At 42.7% G+C, this 20,212-nt stretch overlaps 1 protein-coding gene, 1 non-coding gene and 1 pseudogene across 14 annotated transcripts in view; all 3 read right to left on the bottom strand.

The window, feature by feature from the left end:
- The window catches only part of PRRC2C (proline rich coiled-coil 2C), a 108,261-nt gene extending 107,076 nt beyond the window's left edge, over positions 1–1,185 (bottom strand). For 7 of the 13 annotated variants that reach the window (XM_055377660.2, XM_019026615.4, XM_019026628.4 and 4 more), the window contains exon 1: positions 523–762. The gene's annotated coding sequence lies outside the window, so the exon portion shown is untranslated. Of the gene's footprint in view, positions 1–522 lie in introns of all 13 variants that reach the window. The other 6 variants (XM_019026588.4, XM_019026598.4, XM_019026617.4 and 3 more) reach the window with 4 other exon arrangements.
- Positions 1,186–4,329: 3,144 nt separating this feature from the next.
- Positions 4,330–4,432, bottom strand: LOC115932418 (small nucleolar RNA U13). The gene has a single exon (XR_004068701.1). It is a non-coding gene; the product is annotated as a small nucleolar RNA U13 (small nucleolar RNA).
- A 1,663-nt stretch (positions 4,433–6,095) lies between these two features.
- Positions 6,096–20,212, bottom strand: part of LOC101129480 (ganglioside GM2 activator-like) — an 87,903-nt pseudogene continuing 73,786 nt past the window's right edge.

Raw genomic sequence — 20,212 nt, forward strand, 5'->3', positions numbered from 1 at the left:
AGGTCTTTAAAAGAGACCCTCCCATACATTGCTCATTGCAAGTGCCATCCTCACTACACAGGAAGAGGTAGACAGTGAAGGCCCCGGCTGAGTCCTTCAGTTGTTTGGGGGAACGCATACCCGACACTAAAAAAAAAAAAAAAAAAAAAGGACTGCACGTCCGCCAGTCCAGCAAGACGGAAACCCCCTTCGCTTACCCGGCAACATGCGTAATCCCCTAGCAAGGCCAGGACTGGGGTCTAGGTGGGAGCAAGACAGACCGGTCCAGAACTCCCGCTGCAGACCACATGGGGCGGGTCTGACTCCGGTTTCCCGCTCCCCAAGCTGGAGGCCGACTTCCCCAGACACAGAGATGATGGTAACCAAAGAGAAGGGAAATGCCCGGACCCAAGGCCCTCTCCACGCGGCCCCCTAGCCTCCGGGCGCCAGGGTCTGGGTGCGCTCCCACGCCCCAGGCCGCACTCTGGCCGTTCCCGATGGGGCCCTCTTTGATCGCGGCCCCCACACCCTCGCTTTCCTTACCGGTCAGGGTGAGTGTCAAGTTTGCGCACTTCGAGGGTCTCCGCCGATCTCTGATCGAAAGAAGGAGGAGGGAAAGCTGGGGTTAAAGGGGTGGCCGGAAGGGCCACCAGACTGGAAAAGCCGAAGCTGCGGATGGACGAACCGCCAAAGCACTTTCGCAGCTTCCCGAGAGGGAGCGAGCGAGCGAGAAAAAGAAGCAAGATGGCGGCTAGCCAGCCCCTACGTACTACGTCATGACGCTAAGTACGTAGGGCAAATCTCCGCAAGACCACACTCCTGCGCAGAGACTGCCGGATCACGTGAAGCCTCCGTGGCGGCCCAACCCCGACAGAGGGTGCTGGCGCTTCCTGCTGGACGGAGGGAGTTTCTGCAATCAGAATTATCTTTTCAGGACAAAGCTTGGACCTGAGACCTTTCCAAGAAGTCTTGAATTGACCACGTTTACAAGTTGATAATAAGCCTCAGTGAAATGAGCACTCTTATGTCTGGTGGGTGGATGTGTAAATGGTTGAACCAGCAGTTTGCCAGTATGTTCTCAGTGAATTTGGGGCAAGCTGAGAAGTCTTGGTGTATTGAAAAGTTATCACAGAGAGTGAAAGTAAAACCAGTGTGAGGAACAGAGTAGCATGGGCTGCTGAGAGCACTTTTTAAGTTTCTAATTATGGATGTGAGATAAGCCATTCAGTTTATTTATATGATCTCTCCAGCACAGTGTTCAGCTCCGTTGAATAGTAAGATTCACCCATGCTGGCTTTTACTAGGCAAGTGTAACATAGGCAGATGAGTGTATCTGGAAGTGGGAGACTACAATGATGATAATATTATGTCAGAACAGATGGCGAATGTTTAGTAAATGGTATCTTTTGTCCTCTTTGTGAACTACCTATGACATATTTAAAATTCAAGGATTTCTTACCACTTCTGGTCTGAACGATCTTCCCCGCCAGTAGCTGGCGTATGTCCATGGAATTGTCACTGTAGCAATGTTAGAATAAATGAAATAATAAAGAGAGGTAAATTATGAACACCTCCCTCCCCACTAATATTAATTTGAAGTAGAAAAGTCTGGACTTGCCTGGTGGCTCATGCCTGTAATACTAATACTTTGGTAGGTCAAGGCAAAAGGATTGCTTGAGACCAGGAGTTCAAGACCAATCTGGGCAACATGGTGAGACCCTACCTCTGCAAAAAAATTAAAAAGAAAAAAAGCTAGCTAGGCATAGTGGCACATGCTTATAGTCCTAGCTACTTGGGAGGCTGGAGGCAAAAGGATCACTTGAGCACAGGAGGTTGAGGCTGCAGCGAGACTCTTTCTCGAAAAAATAGAAAAGAAGAAAAGAAAAAGTTTTTTTTATTGATATAGGGTCATTGCCAGGGGAAAGCCTACTGATCATCCACAAGAGGACAAGGAAGCATTACTTTAGTGAATTTCTACAACCTTCTAGGATCTGGTCTATAGTGTCCTGGTCACAGAAACATCTTTCTTTGTTTTTTTGGAGGCAGGGTCTCACTTTGCTGCCCAGGCTGGAGTGTAGTGGCATAATCACAGGTCACTGAAGCCTCAACCTCCCAGGCTCAAGCAATCCACCTGTCTCAGCCTCCCAAGTAGTTGGGACTACAGGTGCTTGCCACCAAACCTGGCTTTTTTTTTTTTTTTTTTTTTTTTTGCCAGTAGAGACGAGATCTTGCTATGTTGACTGGGCTGGTTTCGAACTCCTGAGCTCAAGCAAGCCTCCCGCATTGGCCTCCCAAAGTGCTGGAATTACCGGCATGAGCCGCCACGCCCAGCCAAAACATCTGTCTTGAGCAATGGGGAACAACTTCAGCAATCAGATGAAATTACATTAACCAAGGTCATAAGACTGACACGTATGGCCGGGCGCGGTGGCTCACGCCTGTAATCCCAGCACTTTGGGAGGCCGAGGCGGGCGGATCACAAGGTCAGGAGATCGAGACCATCCTGGCTAACACGGTGAAACCCCGTCTCTACTAAAAAATACAAAAAAAAATTAGCCGGGCGTGGTGGCGGGTGCCTGTAGACCCAGCTACTCAGGAGGCTGAAGCAGGAGAATGGCGTGAACCCAGGAGGCGGAGCTTGCGGTGAGCCGAGATCCTGCCACTGCACTCCAGCCTGGGCGACAGAGCGAGAGAGCGAGACTCTTGTCTCAAAAAAAAAAAGGACATGTATTAGATTATTAATTTCCGAGAGCTTTAATTTATACACCGGAACACTCAACAACTGCAAAGCCAATACTTTTTTTTCTTTTTTTCTTTTAATTTTTGCCAGAAACAGAAAGCCTCTGGTATGCCAGCATGGACCCAAGGTGCTATCTTTTCTTGAGTACATTTTCTCATTTCCCTCCCCTCCCCTCCCCTCCCCTCCCCTCCCTCCCTCCCTCCTTCTCCCCTCCCTCCCTCCCTCCTTCTCCCCTCCCTCCCTCCCTCCTTCTCCCCTCCCCTCCCTCCCTCCCTCCTTTCCCCTCCCCTCCCTCCCTTCCTTCCTTGCCTGCCTGCCTTTTCTTCCTTCCTTCCTTCCTTCCTTCCTTCCTTCCTTCCTTCCTTCCTTCCTTCCTTTCTTTCTTTCTTTTTTTTTTCCCATGGAGTCTCACTCTGTTGTCCAGGTGGCGTGATCTCGGCTTACTGCAACCTTCACCTCCCAGGTTCGAGCTATTCTCCTGCCTCAGCCTCCCGAGTAGTTGGGATTGCACAAAGGCGCCACCACGCCCAGCTAATTTTTGTATTTTTGGTTGAGATGGGGTTTCGCCATGTTGGCCAGGCTGGTCTCAAACTCCTGACCGCATGTGATTCGCCTGCCTCAGCCTCCCAAAGTGCTGGGATTACAGGTGTGAGCCACTGTGCCTGGCCCCTCTGAGTGCATTTTCTGTGTAGCCAAACCTACTCAGGAAACCAAGGCATTATCAGAAGGTTGCTTGATGAGCACATATTCTGAACAAGTGGAGTTATATGTATAGACTTTTCTTGAGTCATCTATCTTCACAACAGGACAATTTTGTCCCGAAAATAGAAGTTCTCAATTTCCAACGGCTGCAGTTTCCCGCATTGATCTCCAATATAGTGGTGACATCCTGCTGAGCTGCTGATTTGTGCTCCTTGTCTCCTTAGCAGCACTTGGATGGCCACTGGCCCTAAAGTGCCCCCTGTACGTTACTTTCTCTGTTTCCATGGCTACCCAAACCTCTTTGCAATATTATTTCAATAAAAATCAAGTTACAGTTAAATCAAACCAGTTTGTGTTTTAAAGGTGACTTTGCTTATTTCTGCTCCTAGCTATGTATGTGATCTTAAAGTTTAACTTTTAAAGAGCAGTCTTACTGCCTTTGTTTCCAATTTATTGGGGAAAATGTGACTGAAGTCTCCTTGACTTGGATTGCACTTCTCCTGACACTCCACCATTGCAGACAAATTTGTTATAACAAAAATGTCTTCATGACAGATTGAATGAAAACTTTTCATTTAATTTACAACACTTCTATTTAAACAATAACTTTAGAATAACATTATCAAATTTCCAATTGGGTGGTGTGGAATCAGGCAAACTAGTTTCTTACTGAAAACAAATTCACTCTCCAAACAATATGACGTATTTTCTTTGTGATTGTCCAGCCTTATTTGCTAATGATTTAATGAGTTTCTACCCTTCTCATTGTGATTGATTCCATAATCCTGTAGGCACTGAAATTTTATGGTAGAGTAGTTAAAAACAAAATGATCAATGAAAGTATCATACTTTATTAGCAGTAATGTTCCTTTTTTCTCTCTTCTTTGTTTAAAAATTTTAAATTTTCACATCAGATGGGTAATGGACCACGTCATAACAAGGTTTGAGGTCGGCGCATCTCATACATTCATGTGAACACTGAATCATCACACTTATGAACTACAAAAGGATCAGCAGTTGTGTTTCTTAAGTGTTTAGGTGCATTTGACAATTTTGTTTTCTTTTTATGAATGATCCAGCAAATCATATTTAGTTAAAAACTATGAAACATGATAAGCCTGGTGTAAAGAAAACCAGAATACCCAAATACTGCATGAAAATGTAATCTCAGTTTATAAACATCAACAGATGTTGTACATTTGCTAATAAAGATAAGAAAAATGTTGCTAGTTCTTCAACAAATCACCTTTGCGGGGGGTCCAGAAAAAACAAAAACTAAGAAAAAAATGGGCCAAGCATGGAGGCTCACACCTGTAATCCTAGCACTTTGGGAGGCCGAGGCGGGCAGATCACCTGAGGTCAGGAGATCGAGACAATCCTGGCTAACACAGTGAAACCCCGTCTCTACTAAAAATACGAAAAATTAGCCGAGTGTGGTGGTGGGCGCCTGTAGTCCCAGCTACTCAGGAGGCTGAGGCAGGAGAATTGCTGGAACCCAGGAGGCGGAGGTTGCAGTGAGCTGAGATCCTGCCACTGAACTCCAGCCTGGGCGACACAGCAAGACTCCTTCTCCCCCCACAAAAAAAAAACCTTTGGCCAACTTGTGAGAGGCTATCTGTTGAGTACATTATAATGTTTATATTATATGTTATATATAAAATTTTACATTATATATAAAGTACGATAAATTTTTTATTTATTTATTTATTCTTTTGGAGACGGAGTCTCACTCTCTCACCCAGACTGGAGTGTGGAGTGCAGTGGTGTGATCTTGGCTCACTGCAACCTCCGCCTCTCAGGTTCAAGCCATTCTCCTGCCTTAGCCTCCGGAGTAGCTGGGACTACAGGCGCATGCTGCCATACCCGGGTAATTTTTTTTTTTTTTTAGAGATGGGGCTTTACCGTGTTCCCCAGGCCGGTTTCGAACTCCTGAGCTCAGGCAATCCACCCGCCTCAGCATCCCAAAGTGCTAGGATTACAGGCGTGAGCCACCGCGCCCGGCCAAGTAGGATAAATATTTTATTTTATTTTATTTTATTTTATTATTATTTTTTGAGATGGAGTCTTGTTCTTGTCACCCAGGCTGGAGTGCAGTGGCGCAATCTTGGCTCACTGCAACTTCCGTCTCCTGGGTTCAAGCAATTCTCCTACTTCAGCCTCCCGAGTAGCTGGGATTACAGGTGCCCGCCACCGCACCCAGCTAATTTTTGCATTTTTAGTAGAGACGGTGTTTCATCATGTTGGCCAGGCTGGTCTCGAACTCCTAAACTCAGGTGATCCACCCGCCTCGGCCTCCCAAAGTGCTAGGATTACAGGCGTGAGCCACTGTGCCCGGCCGATAAATATTTTAATTACCAGTCTGTTTATTGACTTAGCAAACACTTTTTATAATTGAATAAAGGGGACAGTTTGGCTAAAAGTTGTATTTATTTGTTATGTCATAAATTAATGAAGTTTGGATTACCTGGCATTTACTGTCCACCAAAAATTTTCCCAGAGTTTTCTTAGCTGACAGGAGAAACTAAGTTCTTACAGCTATGGATTCCAAGTCAAGAGGGTGCTGTGTTGTTAATAAGCACAGAATATCTGGAAGATTTAGTCCCTCACAGAGCTGCAGGAAGAAGGGAGGGAAAGAGGGGAGAGAAAACAAACTTTGCTGGCTCCCATTTTTGCCTTAGGCTGTAAGTTCACCTGAGTCAGCAAATGAGTAGCGATAAAAGGCACTGATCTGAAGGGGAAGATAACAAAGGGAAAGGGGTCACAACAAAGGCAGAACAGGAAAAGCTTACAAAAGGAAAATAGCCAGGTGGTAACTGAAGATACAGAAAATTGTAATTTCTTAATTTTTTAGGCCAAAAAGCAGATCCTTGAGATATTACTAATGAATATGAATACAGTGCCCAATAATTATTTTTAAAATTGTAACTCTGGCTGTCGCTTGTAGCATTTCTTAAAGTATACGAGACTTTTTATGTATCTGCTGCCCAACCAATTGGGTATATGTATAAATAAAACTATCTGATGTCAAATATTTTATTGCTTCATAGTAATTAAGAGAAGTAAGATTGATAGTACTTTTTTTGGTTACCATTGGGACTAGGTATTTTGAATAATTTTTAGGCTTGTGGTGGAAGAGAGAATTTCATATGTTACAATGCCACCAGTAGCTTGTACCTAGTTTGGTTATTTGGTTTGTTTCTCTTTCTCTTCTCTATTTTTTTTTTTTGAGATGGACCCTCGCTCTGTCACCCAGACTGGAGTGCAGTGGCGCGATCTCGGCTCACTGCAAGCTCCACCTCCTGGGTTCACGCCATTCTCCTGCCTCAGCCTCCAGAGTAGCTGGGACTACAGGCTCTTCTCTATTCTTTTTTCTGCTGGGGTTAATTAAATAATTGTTTCAGAAATATTTCTATGAGCTGCTGAGAGTCTTAGTGAATAATTGCTTCAAATGGGAATTAGTGCAATTCTCTAGAGGTTGGACCATTGTTAACTTCATAGGGCACGGTCTTGATAGAAGAGAGAAAGGGGAATAGTGATTGAAAGAGAATTGAGAGAAAGCATCTCAAAGTATTTAACAGCCTTGGGGAATTGCAGTGAAATGCAACTCTTCATTTCAATATTCCATAAAAAACAAAAAAACAATATTCCATATTACCTATGTATTAGCCAGGTGTGTGCCTATAATCTCAGCTACTTGAGAGGCTGAAGCTGGAGGATCTCTTGACCCCAGGCGTTTGGGGCTGCAGTGAGCTATGATCTTGCCACTGCTTTCCAGCCTGGAAAACAGAGCAAAACTCTGTCTAAAAAAAAAAAAAAAAAAAAAAAGTCATGATCTATCAGGCTAAGGAAGACATAAAAATGAATAAAACAGTTTAAATTCCTGTTCTCAGGAGATTCTATTCAAGTGGGATGAGAGTGGGGTGAAATTATAAGTAATTATGATTAAAAGTGACATATTAGTCAGGGTCCTTCAGAGAAACAGAACCAATAGGATGTGTAGACCAACAGGCTGGAGACCCAGGGAAGAGACAAAGTTGTAGTTTAAGTCAAAAGGCTGCCATACTTAAGAATTCCTTTGGGGGAGATCAGTCTTTTTTCCGTTAGGCCTTCACTTGATTGTATGAGGCACACTCACATTATGAAGGCCAAAATACATCCATTTACAGTTAATATAATCACCCCCCCACCCCCTCCCACAAAACAAAAACACTTTTATAGGCCAGATGAAGCGGCTCATGCCTGTAATCCCAGCACTTTGGAAGGCCAAGGCAGGTGGATCACTTGAGGTTAGGAGTTTGAGACCACACTGGCCAACATGGTGAAACCTCAACTCTACTAAAAATACAAAACTTAGCCAGGTGTGATGGCGCGTGCCTGTAATCCCACCTACTTGGGAGGCTGATGCAGGAGAATTGATTGAACCTGGGAGGTGGTGGTTGCAGTGAGCTGAGATCGGGCCACCACACTCTACCCTGGGCGACAAAGCGAGACTCTGTCTCAAAAAACAAATAAACAAACAAACAAAAAACACCTCTTTTATAGAAACATTCGGGATAATGTTTGACCAAATATTGACATAGTAGCCCAGCCAAGTTGACACATAAAAATAACCATCACAGGTGATAAATTCTCTGATGAGAGAATTAAAAGTGCCTTGTGAGTCCAAACGAAGGCGCCTAACCCAAATTTCCAGGGATGGTGGGGGTCAGGGAATGTAGCCATAATAGATCTGTTGCAAGTCAATATGCAGGGTTGCAGCAGAGAAAGATTTAATCACTGGGCTGTGAGGAGTTTAGGGCTTGGGTTCTCAAGGGTTTCAGAGTGGGCTGAAGTGTAGAGATAGTTGATTGGTTGAAGAGTGCAGAGTAAAGTCATGGGGCAGGAGATGAAGAAACCATATTCTCATGCTGACTAGGCTGCTCTGTGGAGATCTTTAAACTAGTTGGTGTCAGCTGTTCTGTCTGGAATTCAGGATCTGTTTAAGCAGTTTTTTTTTGTTTGTTTGTTTTTTGAGACAGAGTCTCGCTCTTGTCACCCAGGCTGGAGTGTAATGGTGAGATCCCAGCTCACTGCAACCTCTGCCTCCTGGGTTCAAGTGATTCTTGTGCCTCTGCCTCCCAAGTAGCTGGGATTACAGACGCCCACCACCACACCTGGCTAATTTTCGTATTTTTAGCAGAGACAGGGTTTCACCATGTTGGCCAGGCTAGTCTCGAACTCCTGAACTTAGGTGATCTGCCCACCTTAGCCTCCCAAAGTGCTGGGATTACAGGCATGAGCAGCCGTGCCCGACTTTAAGTGGTTCTTAAAAGCCTAATGATTTTAATATTAGAAATCCTATCTATAGGGAAAATCAAGACGCAAATGGTCAGTATCTGGTGTTATGCGACTTTCACTTACAAGGAAGTGGGTCATAGCGCAGGCTGATTAATGCTTATAACTACATTTCTGCCCAGAATTAAGCCCCAACAGTTTATAGGAATTAGATACTCATGTGAATATATGTTATGAGTGAGGGTGTGTGTCTGTATGTGTGTGTGTGCAGATATGACAGGAAGTGATGGGGCAAGTTTTGGGGAAAGGGAGGCAGTTAACTTGCATATAGTGAAGGGTGAAGAATGTTTCAGGCAGAGAGACCAGCGTATGGAAAGATCCCAAAAGCCAAATGGAGCATGGCATGTTTGAGGATTTTAAAAAGCATCTTGATAGCTCTGTTGTTCATAAAGTAAAAGGGAAGAGGTGGAGGGGGGAGAAAGGTGAAAAAAGGGACAAAAAAGCAAAACTTCAGAGATGATCAGAGACCAGATTGCAAAAAGTCATGTAAACTGACTTTGTGTGACTGAGGGCAATAGGAGCCAATGATTAGATTTAAACTGGGATATTACGTAATCTAGATAAAATGTGTAAGTTTTGTGATATCACATAGGAAAGACAGCTTAATATATATTATTCCTTAGTGACTTTTTCTTTCAACAAGTATTAATTGAGTATAAACTATGTACCAGTGATTGTGCTAGCTGCTGCAGCTGTAAATGGTTAGCGTCTGAAGCTTTTCTTTAGCTGAAATGTGAAGAATGGTTTGCCTGGCACAAGAGCAGCTGTTTTAGGGGCTGTAATGATAATCCAAGGAGTAGTGAGAGGAGGCTTGAATCCTGCAGTAGGGGTTGAGAGAAGTAGGCAGGGCTGGATTGTTTCCTCAGATTGTTTTTACTTCCACAGAAACTCCATCATTATTCTCTTAAGAACCTAGGGAGTTATTCTTGCAATGGTGTGATTTCAGAAGGCAAGCATTCTAAAACCCATTTGTGACCATTAAATGCAGAATGTATTTATTTTGCCACCCAGGCTAGAGTGCAGAGGCTGATCACAGCTCACTGCAGCTTCAACTGCCAAGGCTCATGTGATTCTCCTGCCTCAGCCTCCCAAGTAGCTGGGACTACAGGTGTGTACCACCTTGCCCAGCTAATCTTTCTTTCTTTCTTTCTTTCTTCCTTCCTTCCTTTCTTTCTTTCTTTCTCTCTTTCTTTCCTTTTTCTTTCCTTTCCTTCTTTTCTTTTCTTTTTTTTTTTTTGTAGAGATGAGGGTCTCACTATGCTGCTTAGGCTGGTCTCAAACTCCTGAGCTCAAGGGATCCTCCTGCCTTGACCTCCCAGAGTGCTGGGATTACAGGCATATGTCTAGCTGCAAATTTAAAATTTTATTAACAAGCTAGTATAGCACTTGACTGATGGTTGTGGGGTTTTTTGTTTGTTTGTTTGGGTTTTTTATTTTATTTTATTTTGAGACAAAGTCTCGCTCTGTTGTCCAGGCTGGAGTGCAGTAGCACGATCTTGGTTCACTGCAACTTCCTGGGCTCAATTGATTCTCCTGCCTCAGCCTCCCAAGTAGCTAGGATTACAGGAATGCACCACCATACCCAGCTAATTTTTGTATTTTTAGTAGAGATGGGGTTTTGCCATATTGGCCAGGCTTGTTTTGAACTCCTGGCCTCAAGTGATCTTCCCGCCACGGCCTCCCAAACTGCTGGGATTACAGGCGTGAGCCACCATGCCTCCCTTGTATTTTTATAATATGTAAAGTTGTTATCCATTTGAGGTAAGGGTTCTGTGTCTCAGTGAGAGAACCACCAACTGTGGTGGACACTGAGATGTGCTGCCCAGTCCCTCCTGGGGAAGGAATGACTGATTTTAGAGTTCTTGGGAGTGCTGGGTGAGAATGGCCCTCTTTGAGACTAAACCTTCTTTTGAGATTGCCTCAGCTAATGAGAACTGCCTTGCCCAAGGTCACAACTCTTTTCAGAGGCATCCACCATCTAAATGACTGATTGGTGTGAGGGTACAAAGATCTGGGCCTTTTATCTCATCTGAGGACCATTATGAACGGAGACTTCAGTTTCAGAACTCCATGTACCGTTGGCAAAAGCCTTCATTGGGACTTATCATAGATCAACCTCTCAGTCTGTCTGATTCTGCTTCTCTCTCCTCCTTTTCCCTGGTGTTCCCCAAAGCATGCTAGTTAGTGTTCTGCATGCTAATTTGACTGTTACCCCAAGGAAGCCAGCCTGCAATACCATCATCTATCCAGTTTGCTGAAGCCAGAAATCAGGAAAATCCACCAGATGTCATTTTCTCCTTTATTCTGAAAATCACTGTATCTAATCAATCGCCAAGTCCTTATTTTTTTTCCCCATTCCAGTTGCCACCATTGTAATCCAAGTCACCACCATATGTCATTTAAGTAAACTATTAAGGTCACTGCTATTTTGTTTTCCTCTCTTTACCTTTGTCTTTATCAAAGTGACTTATTTTTTCTTATAATTTTATTATGCTGAATTGATTTGTTGAGGTATGTATGACATCCAGTATGCTGTGTATATTTAGAGCATACAGGTCAGCAAGGTGTGGCAGTGCACACTTGTAGTTCCAGCTACTCAGGAGGCCAAGGTGGGAGGATCATTTGAGCCCAGATGTTTGAGACCAGCCTTGGCAACATAGCAAAAGCCTCATCTCAATTTAAAAAATAATAATAAATTAAAAATTAAAGTATGTAAGTTGATAAATTTTGACATTTTGGTGTGTCCCTTACCCATCTTTCCAGCTTCCCCTGGCAGGGTTCTCTTTTTTTCAGCCAGGCAGGACTGGACCTTAAAACCGAGTTCTGTGATGCCTTGCTTCTCGTGCCTCAGGGCCTTTGCCTGTGCTCCTTCCTCTGTTTCTACTGCTCATTTTCATCTGCTTTTATCCCTGCATCTGCATCATCTTAAATTTTCTCCAGGCCTGGTCATAAAAAGATACAAATATTTAAATATAATATTTATTTAATATGTATGTTTAAAGTAATTGCTAAGTAATGTTTATTGAGCGCTTACTTTTTGTTGGATTCTGTGCTTTTAACATTTTATCTGGTAAGCCTCACAAAACTTACGATTTGCATTATATCCCTTATTTTGCAGATAATAAACTGTTCCTTCCCCCAAATCATGAAACTAGAAAGTAGAGTTGCTGGACTTAGGATTCAGCTACTTGCTGAATCCTTAGACCTGCCAAAGACTCTCTCCTTTCACCAAAACTCTAGTCAGCCTCCTCTGAGTCCTCTGCTTGAATAAACCTCTCTGGGCTTCCCTCTCTGTCCTCATAGAATCCAGTTTGAACAAAAATCCCACTAAGTCGATTTAGTGAAAAATTCCCCACCCTTGTTATCTCATTACCCCCATATCTTACCACTCTAGGCTAACCTTAACAATAATATTATGAATTTGATTTAGCCAGAAATCTCCTTATCCTTGATGTTCCCTCTAAGTAATTTTCCAACCACTGACTCGACTCCCATCTCGCTACTTGGTTACAAATTTCCCTTGTTTTTGTTGGAGTCAGAGTTGAGTCTAATCTCCTTCCCCCACTGCAAGACCTCATTACAGTTGTTTCTATATCCATTGCCATGGCCCTCCTCCAATAAAGTCAGCTTTACCGTCTTTAACGAGTGTTAGAATAATTTTTTCTTTAACAGACCAAGATAAGTTACTGGTTACAGGCTACTGTGTAACATCCTACAGTTTTCCTTCATAATACTCATTGCTGTGACTATTAAATGTCTGCCATGTGTGATCTGTATTTACATCAGGGCCTAGTGCACAGTAAAGGCATATTTTATATTTCTTGGGTAGATATTGAATGGATAGTAACTTCCATTGCACTTGCATGTAGTGCAATGTTAGTTGCATGTTAGTGACAATAGCTTGGGTTCTGAGTCAGGGAAGTTCAAATTCAAACTGTGCCAATATATAACCTTTAGCTGGTATTTTACCTCTTGAGCCTTTGTAGGATTTTTTTTTCTTTTTTTTAACCTGTGAGATAGAGATAATAATACATCCCGCACCACACCTCTTACATAATTGCTCCAAGGAATGAATTAAATGATGTCAACAAAGTTCTTAGCATAGGATATGACACATTTTTTCCTCTTTCCAACATTAAATGTAAAAAGTATCCAAGGGCACTGATATAGTTTGGCTGTGTCCCCACCCAAATCTCATCTTGAATTGTAATTCCCATTATCCCCATGTGTTGTGAGAGAGATCTGGTGGGGGGTAATTGATTCATGGGAGTGGGTTTTTCCCATGCTGTTCTTGTGAGTGCATAAGTTCAGGAAATCTGATGGTTTTATAAAGCACAGTTCCCCTGCACACTCTCTCTTGTCTGCTGCCATATAAGACATGGCATTGCTCCTCCTTGCCTTCCGCCATGATTGTGAGGCCTCTCCAGCCATGTGGAACTGTGAGTCCATTAAACCTCTTTTTTTTATAAATTACCCAGTCTCAGATATGTCTTTATTAACAGTGTGAAAACGGACTAATACATGCAGGTATCAAACTTTATAATTATTTTGTATCCTCTACTATGCCTGGCATATACAAAGTAAAAAGTACATAGCAAGATAAAATTTTTATTTATTTATTTCTTCAGACACAGGATCTTGCTCTGTCACCCAGTCTGGAGTGTAGTGGTACAATCGTAGCTCACTGCAGCCCCATCACCTGGGCTCAAATGATCCTCCTGCCTCAGCCTCTCAAGTAGCTGGGATTACAGGCACAAGCTAGGGCGCCTGGCCCTCAGCACCTTAAAATTTTAATGAGTTTATTTAAACATTCAGTGATTCACAAATTAAGCAGCACTGGATAACAAGTGGTTCAGGACTCCACTGAGGGAACATGAGGGGGAAATTTTTATAAGGTGCTCACACAAGCAAGACAAACAAAATATTTGGTTAAAGAGAAAAGTCCCTAGTTAGAGGTTAGAGTTGGCAGTTTATGATTGTTAATGTCTCTAGTTAAAGGTTAGCTTGTGGTTTCTTTTCTTTTCTTTTTGAAACAGGGTCTCACTCTGTTGCCGCAGCTGAAGGGCAGTGGCACAATCACAGCTCAGTGCTCTGCTCAACCTCCCAAGCTCAAGAGATTCTCCCACCTTAGCCTCCTGAATAGCTGGGACTATAGGCGCACGCTCACGTTGCCTGGTGAGATGGGGTTTCACCGTGTTGCCCAGGTTGGTCTCAAACTCCTGACCTCAAGGAAATGCGCCCACCTTGGCCTCCCAAGGTACTGAGATTACAGGCATGAGCGAGCCACCACACCCAGCCAGTTTATGGTTTCTGACTGGTTAAGCTTATGTTTTGTTTTACTGTTTACACTGAGTGGGCTTTTGGTTTGCTTATGTAGAAACCCAAGGCACTGCAGCCTTCTCAGCCTAATGGCTTCCCAATTAATTATTTTAGCAATATATTGAATGCCAGTAGGTATTTCTGTGGACTGGGATTTAGGATTTCAGTCTCCTTACTTCACAAGCCAGGAGATAAATAAGGCAAAGCTTTTTTTTTTTTTTTTCAGTTTGTTTGCTTGTTTGTTTGTTTTTGAGACAGTTTCGCTCTTGTTGCTCGGGCTGGAGTGCAATGGCACAATCTCGGCTCACAGCAACTTCTGCCTCCCGGGTTCAAGTGATTCTCCTGCCTCAGTCTCCTGAGTAGCTGGGATTACAGGCATGCACCACCACACCTGGCTAATTTTGTATTTTTAGTAGAGATGGGGTTTCTCCATGTTGGTCAGGCTGGTCTTAAACTCCCAACCTCAGGTGATCTGCCCACCTCGGCCTCCCAAAGTGCTGGGATTACAGGCATGAGCCACATGCCAGGCAGCTTGTTTTTTGAGGTGGGGTCCTGCTGGCTGCTCAGGAGTGAAATGCAATGAGGCAACACAGATCAGAGTTGAGCCAGCATCTATCTGGCCAAATGATGTAAGATGCAAGACACTTAGAAGACTCATAGACCAATAGGCCTCAGGTGTGGTCAGAGCTCACAGAGTTGCTCATTTCCACAGTTTTTAAAATACATTTTAATTAATTAATTTATTTATTTATTTTTGTTTTTGAGACAGAGTCTCGCTCTGTCCCCCAGGCTGGAGTGCAGTGGCATGATCTTGTCTCACTGCAACCTCCACCTCAAGGATTTACGTGATTCTCATGCCTCAGCCTCCCTAGTAGCTGAGACTGCAGGCACCCACCACCACGCCCGGCTAATTTTTGTATTTTTAGTAGGGACAGGGTTTCACCATGTTGGCCAGGCTGGTCTCAAACTCCTGACCTCAAGTGATCCGCCCGTCTCGGCCTCCCAAAGTGCTGGGATTACAGGTGTGAGCCACCCAGCCCAGTGCATTTCCAGTTTTGATTCATTTGTTTATTTACTCATTCATTGAACATTTATATACAACTACTATATGTAGTGAGCTGCTGTAGGTACCCTGGGCAGTAATTCTCACATGCTGTTGGTATTGGTCAACAGAAAAAGCATCTGAGGAACTGTTAAGGTAATAGATTCTTGAGTCCTACTCTCTGAAGTTCCTGATAAAGGGTAATCGTGGGAACTGGTGTTTTTTTAAAAAAAACTCTTCATGTGATTCCGATGCACTCTTTTGAGGGAGCAAACATAATGAAGGCATTGTTCCTATTCACAAAGATGAATGGGAGAAGAATAAACATAACTTATAAGGAAAACTGCATCAAGGTACATTAGTTTTTTTTGTTTGTTGGTTTGTTTTTTGCTCTGGTTAACATGAATTTATTTGCCCATATTATCCTTCCTGCAAAACATAGCCTAAAACTTTGGGAGAGGGTCATGTGTTGTTACTTTATTCATGTGACTGTTGGGAGTGAAAGTGTGCTGGTAGAAAAATATGTGGACTGATATTTTGTGTTTATATATATGCTGGTATATAATTAGAACACACGTGATAAGTAAATTCTACATAGCCCTGATAAATTTCAGGCTAGAAAAGGGTGCAATAGAATTTTCTTTTTTCTTTTTTTCCCTATGTATTTAGGTCTAGGGCAACAGTAGAATTTTCTGGAGAGGTACGACATCCTTACCAACTAGGGTGTTCTTCCAAAAAAAAAAAAAATCAGCACTTCACTGATACGTAAACAGGAAGTATTGATAAGTGCCTTTCTATCAATATCCAGAAAATGTCCCCATCATCGCTCATCCTGTGGACAGTCCTGGAAGTTATGAATAGGGGTAATGTAGGGATGCTGTATGTCTCCATCCTACCAGCACAAATTCAGCATGAACACTGAATATAAATATATAAATGTACATATTTGGGACAGCAGGTAATGTACTGAATGTAGATTAAAAAGTGTATAAGAAAAAGCTTTTCAGTCTGGGCAACATAAGGAGACTTTGTCTGCACAAAAAAATTAAAAATTAGGCCAAGCGCAGTGGCTCATGCCTGTAATCCCAGCACTTTGAGAGGCTGAAGCAGGCGGATCACAAGGTCAGGAGATCGAGACCATACTGGCTAACACGGTGAAACCCCATCTTTACTAAAAGTACAAAATATTAGCCGGGTATGGTGGCGGGCACCTGTAGTCCCAGCTACTTGGGAGGCTGAGGCAGGAGAATGGCGTGAACCCGGGAGGTGGAGCTTACAGTGAGCCGAGATGGCGCCACTGCACTCCAGCCTGGGTGACAGAGTGAGACTCTGTCTCAAAAAAAGAAAAAAAAAATTAAAAACTAGCTAGATGTGTTGGTGTGTGCCTGTGGTCCTGGCTGCACAGGAGGCTGAGGTGGGAGGATAGCTTGAGCCCGGAGGTCAAGGCTGCAGTGAGCTATGACCACACCACTGCATTCCAGCCTGGGCAACAAAGCAAGACACTGTCTCAAATAAATATATAAATAAATAAATAAATTAGAAAGAATGAAAAGAAAAGAAAAAGCCCCCTTTTTTCCCTACTGAGTTCCAGGATGCAGGATAATGCATATCCATTATGTTTTACCTACTCTGAAATTCAATACTTGCTATGTTGGAAAATTTTAGTTTCAATATTAAATTGAATCAACAAATACTGTTGAGCATCTTTTACGTATGAAAGAGTCTTTCTAAACATTTTAGTGAAAATAAAACACTGGTACTTAGAGTTTACTCAGAACCACATGTTTTTTTTTTGTTTTTTTTTTTTTTTGAGACGGAGTCTAGCTCTGTCACCCAGGCTGGAGTGCAGTGTTGCGATCTCAGCTCACTGCAACCTCCGCCTCCCAGTTCAAGAGATTCTCCTGCCTCAGCCTCCTGAGTAGCTGGGATTACAGGCATATGCCACCACGCCTGGCTAATTTTGTATATTTAGTAGAGATGGGGTTTCACCATGTTGGTCAGGCTGGTCTCGATCTCCCAACCTCAGGTGATCCACCCGCCTCGACCTCCCAAACTGCTGGGATTACAGGCGTGAGCCACTGCGCCCTGGCCCTGAGCCACACGTTTTATAGGCTATCTCAAAACTGCCATTATTAGGGTCTGCTTTTAGTATGGAGGGTAATTTCGTCTGTGACCCAGTGGTCATTTATGTTGTGTGATTTTTACATTTTTTTTAGGTGTGAGGTTTTTTTTTGCCTTATTATTATTATTATTATTTTTTGAGACGGGGTTTCGCTCTTGTTGCCCAGGCTGGAATGAAATGGTGCAATCTCGGCTCACTGATGCCTCTGTCCCCCGGCTTCAAGCAATTCTCCTCCCTCAGGCTCCTGAGTAGCTGGGATTACAGGTGCCCGCCACCATGGCCTGGCTAATTTTTTGTATTTTTAGTAGAGACATGGTTTCACCACGTTGCCCAGGCTGGTCTCGAACTCCTGGTCTCAGGTGATCCACCCACCTCAGCCTCCCAAAGTGCTGGGATTACAGGTGTGAGCCACTGTGCCCGGCCTAGGTGTGAGTTTTCTTAAGGGTGTTTTGTACTGTCTCTATGTGGGAGATAATTGAGTCATAGAACAGGCTATTAACACAGGACTTTCCAAATGACTAAGTGTCTCGTGCAAAGTTATGGACACAGGCTTAGACAACCATCCTGCTTTAGCTTTCAATTTATCTTTTGGTTAAAGTTTTTCATGATGGATATAAAATATTTTTCTTTTTAAAAAGTATGATTAAATATATTAAACTGATGTTGAGTTAAAACATCAGAAAGAAACAGATAACTAAAAATAACAGGATATGATTAATGGTTTTGATTCATAGGGCTATTTTTATCCTCTTCTGGAGTTTGAGTGCCCAGATTTATATTTGCAGAGCAATATAAGAAAAAATGAGATTGCAATTTTAATTTTGAAAGTTTTCCTCTTTTTAAAATTCTTAGTCTCATTGAAAAGCTATCACTCGAAAACTTGATCCATTTATGAATGCTCTGATAAAATTAAATTTCTCCTGGACTAGATCTTAGCCTAGTTAAGGATTTCTTGTTAATATTACGGGATATGAAAAAGTTATTGTGATTACGTTGTTTAAAAAATTCTCACCTCTTAGAGATACTTGTAGAAATATTTACAGTTAAAAATGATGCAAAAGGCCAGGTGTGGTGGCTCATACCTGTAATTCTAGCACTTTGGAAGGCCAAGGCAGGCAGATTGCCTGATCCCAGGAGTTCAAGACCAGCCCAGGCAACATGACAAACCTTGTCTCTACAAAAAATACAAAAAGTTATCCAGGTGTGGTGGTGTGTGCCTATATAGCCCCAGCTGTCTGTGGCTGAGGTGGGAGGATCACCTGAGCCTAGGAGGTTGAGGCTGCAGTGAGCCATGATCACATGACTGCTCTCCAGCCTGGGCAACACAGTGAGATCCTGTCTCAAAAAAAAAAAAAAAAAAAAAGGGCTGGGCATGGTGGCTCACACCTATAATCCCAGAACTTTGGGAGGCTGAGACAGGCAGATCTCAAGATCACTTGAGGCCAGGAGTTCAAGACCAGCCTGGCCAACACGGTGAAACACTGTATCTACAAAAAAAATTATAAAAATCAGCTGCATATTGTGATGCACGCCTGTAATCCCAGCTCCTTGGGAGGCTGAGGCATGAGAATCACTAGAACCTGGGAGGTGGAGTTTGCAGTGAGCTGAGATCGCATACCTGCACTCCAACCTGGGTGACAGAGTGAGACTGTGTCTTAAACAAAAAAAAGCATGCAAAATCTTGGTTTTGCTTTAAAAATATTCCACCACTAGCTGGGGGTGGTGGTACACGCCTGTAATTCCAGTTACTCGGGAGGCTGAGGCATGAGAATTGTTTGAACCTGGGAGGCAGAGGCTGCAGTGAGCCAAGATCACACAACTGCTCTCCAGCCTGGGTGACAGAGTGAGACTCTGTCTCAAACAAACAAACAAACAAACAATATATGTATTCCACCATCTTCTCTGTAGGCCTAAATCTGAATTTACAAAAAAAAAATTAAAAATTAAAAAAATATACCATCTCGATTAGTATGGTGGTAAGTTAATAAAAATAAAAAAATTAATATAAAAAAAGAAAAATGTTCCACTAAACAAAACAAAGCGAAATGAAAAAGAATGTAGGGGAATACATTTGTAATAAGAATGGCAGAATATTGATAACTGTTTAAAGGGGTGATAGGGATTCATTATATTCTCTCATTTTATGAATTAAAAAAATTTCCACAATAAAATATTCTTTAAAAGGATTTTCTCTGTGATATGTTCTACATCATATTTTTACTTCACCCTCTTTTAGAAATCTTTCTTTTGGGAAACCTTCTGTCTTAGTCAGCTTGGGTTGCTATAACAAAATACCATAGACTGTGTGGTTAAACAGACATTTATTTCTCACAGTTTTGGAGGCTGGGAAGTCCAAGATCAAGGTGCTGGCCAGTTTGGTTTCTGGTGAGGGCTCTCTTCCTGGCTTGCAATGGCCGTCTTCTTGCTGTATCCTCACATGCGGGACAGAAAGAGAGAGAGAGAGAGAGCTTGATTTGGTATCTCTTTTTATAAGAGCACTAATTGTATCATGGGGACTCTACTCTCATGGCATCATCTAAACCTAATTACTTCACAAAGGCCTCACCTCCTAACACCATCACATCAGGAGTTAACTCTTCAACATACGAATTTTGGGAAGACATAAACATTCAGTGCATAACATCTTTTCCCTGAAGCACATCTAGAATGTAAATGATGATGACGCTATTCATTCTTTGTTCATGAATATAAATTCATCACCTTTTTATCAAATAATGTGTGCTTGGTGCAATTGCTCCTGAGGCAAGGGGATTCAAAAGGACCTTGTGATCTGGTCACCATGAGCAGGCCACATTTCTGATCTTCAGTTTCCTATGGTAAAATGAGCAAACTAGACTGGATGAGCTCAATAATCTTCCAGTTCTATGTGTCCTTGAGCATAGCTTCATGGAAATAAAGACCACAATTATCCTTTGGTTGAGATAGTTTAGAACAATTAGACTTTAAAAACATA

This window comes from Gorilla gorilla, chromosome 1 (assembly GCF_029281585.2).
Source record: "Gorilla gorilla gorilla isolate KB3781 chromosome 1, NHGRI_mGorGor1-v2.1_pri, whole genome shotgun sequence".
Taxonomy (NCBI): Eukaryota; Metazoa; Chordata; class Mammalia; order Primates; family Hominidae; genus Gorilla; species Gorilla gorilla.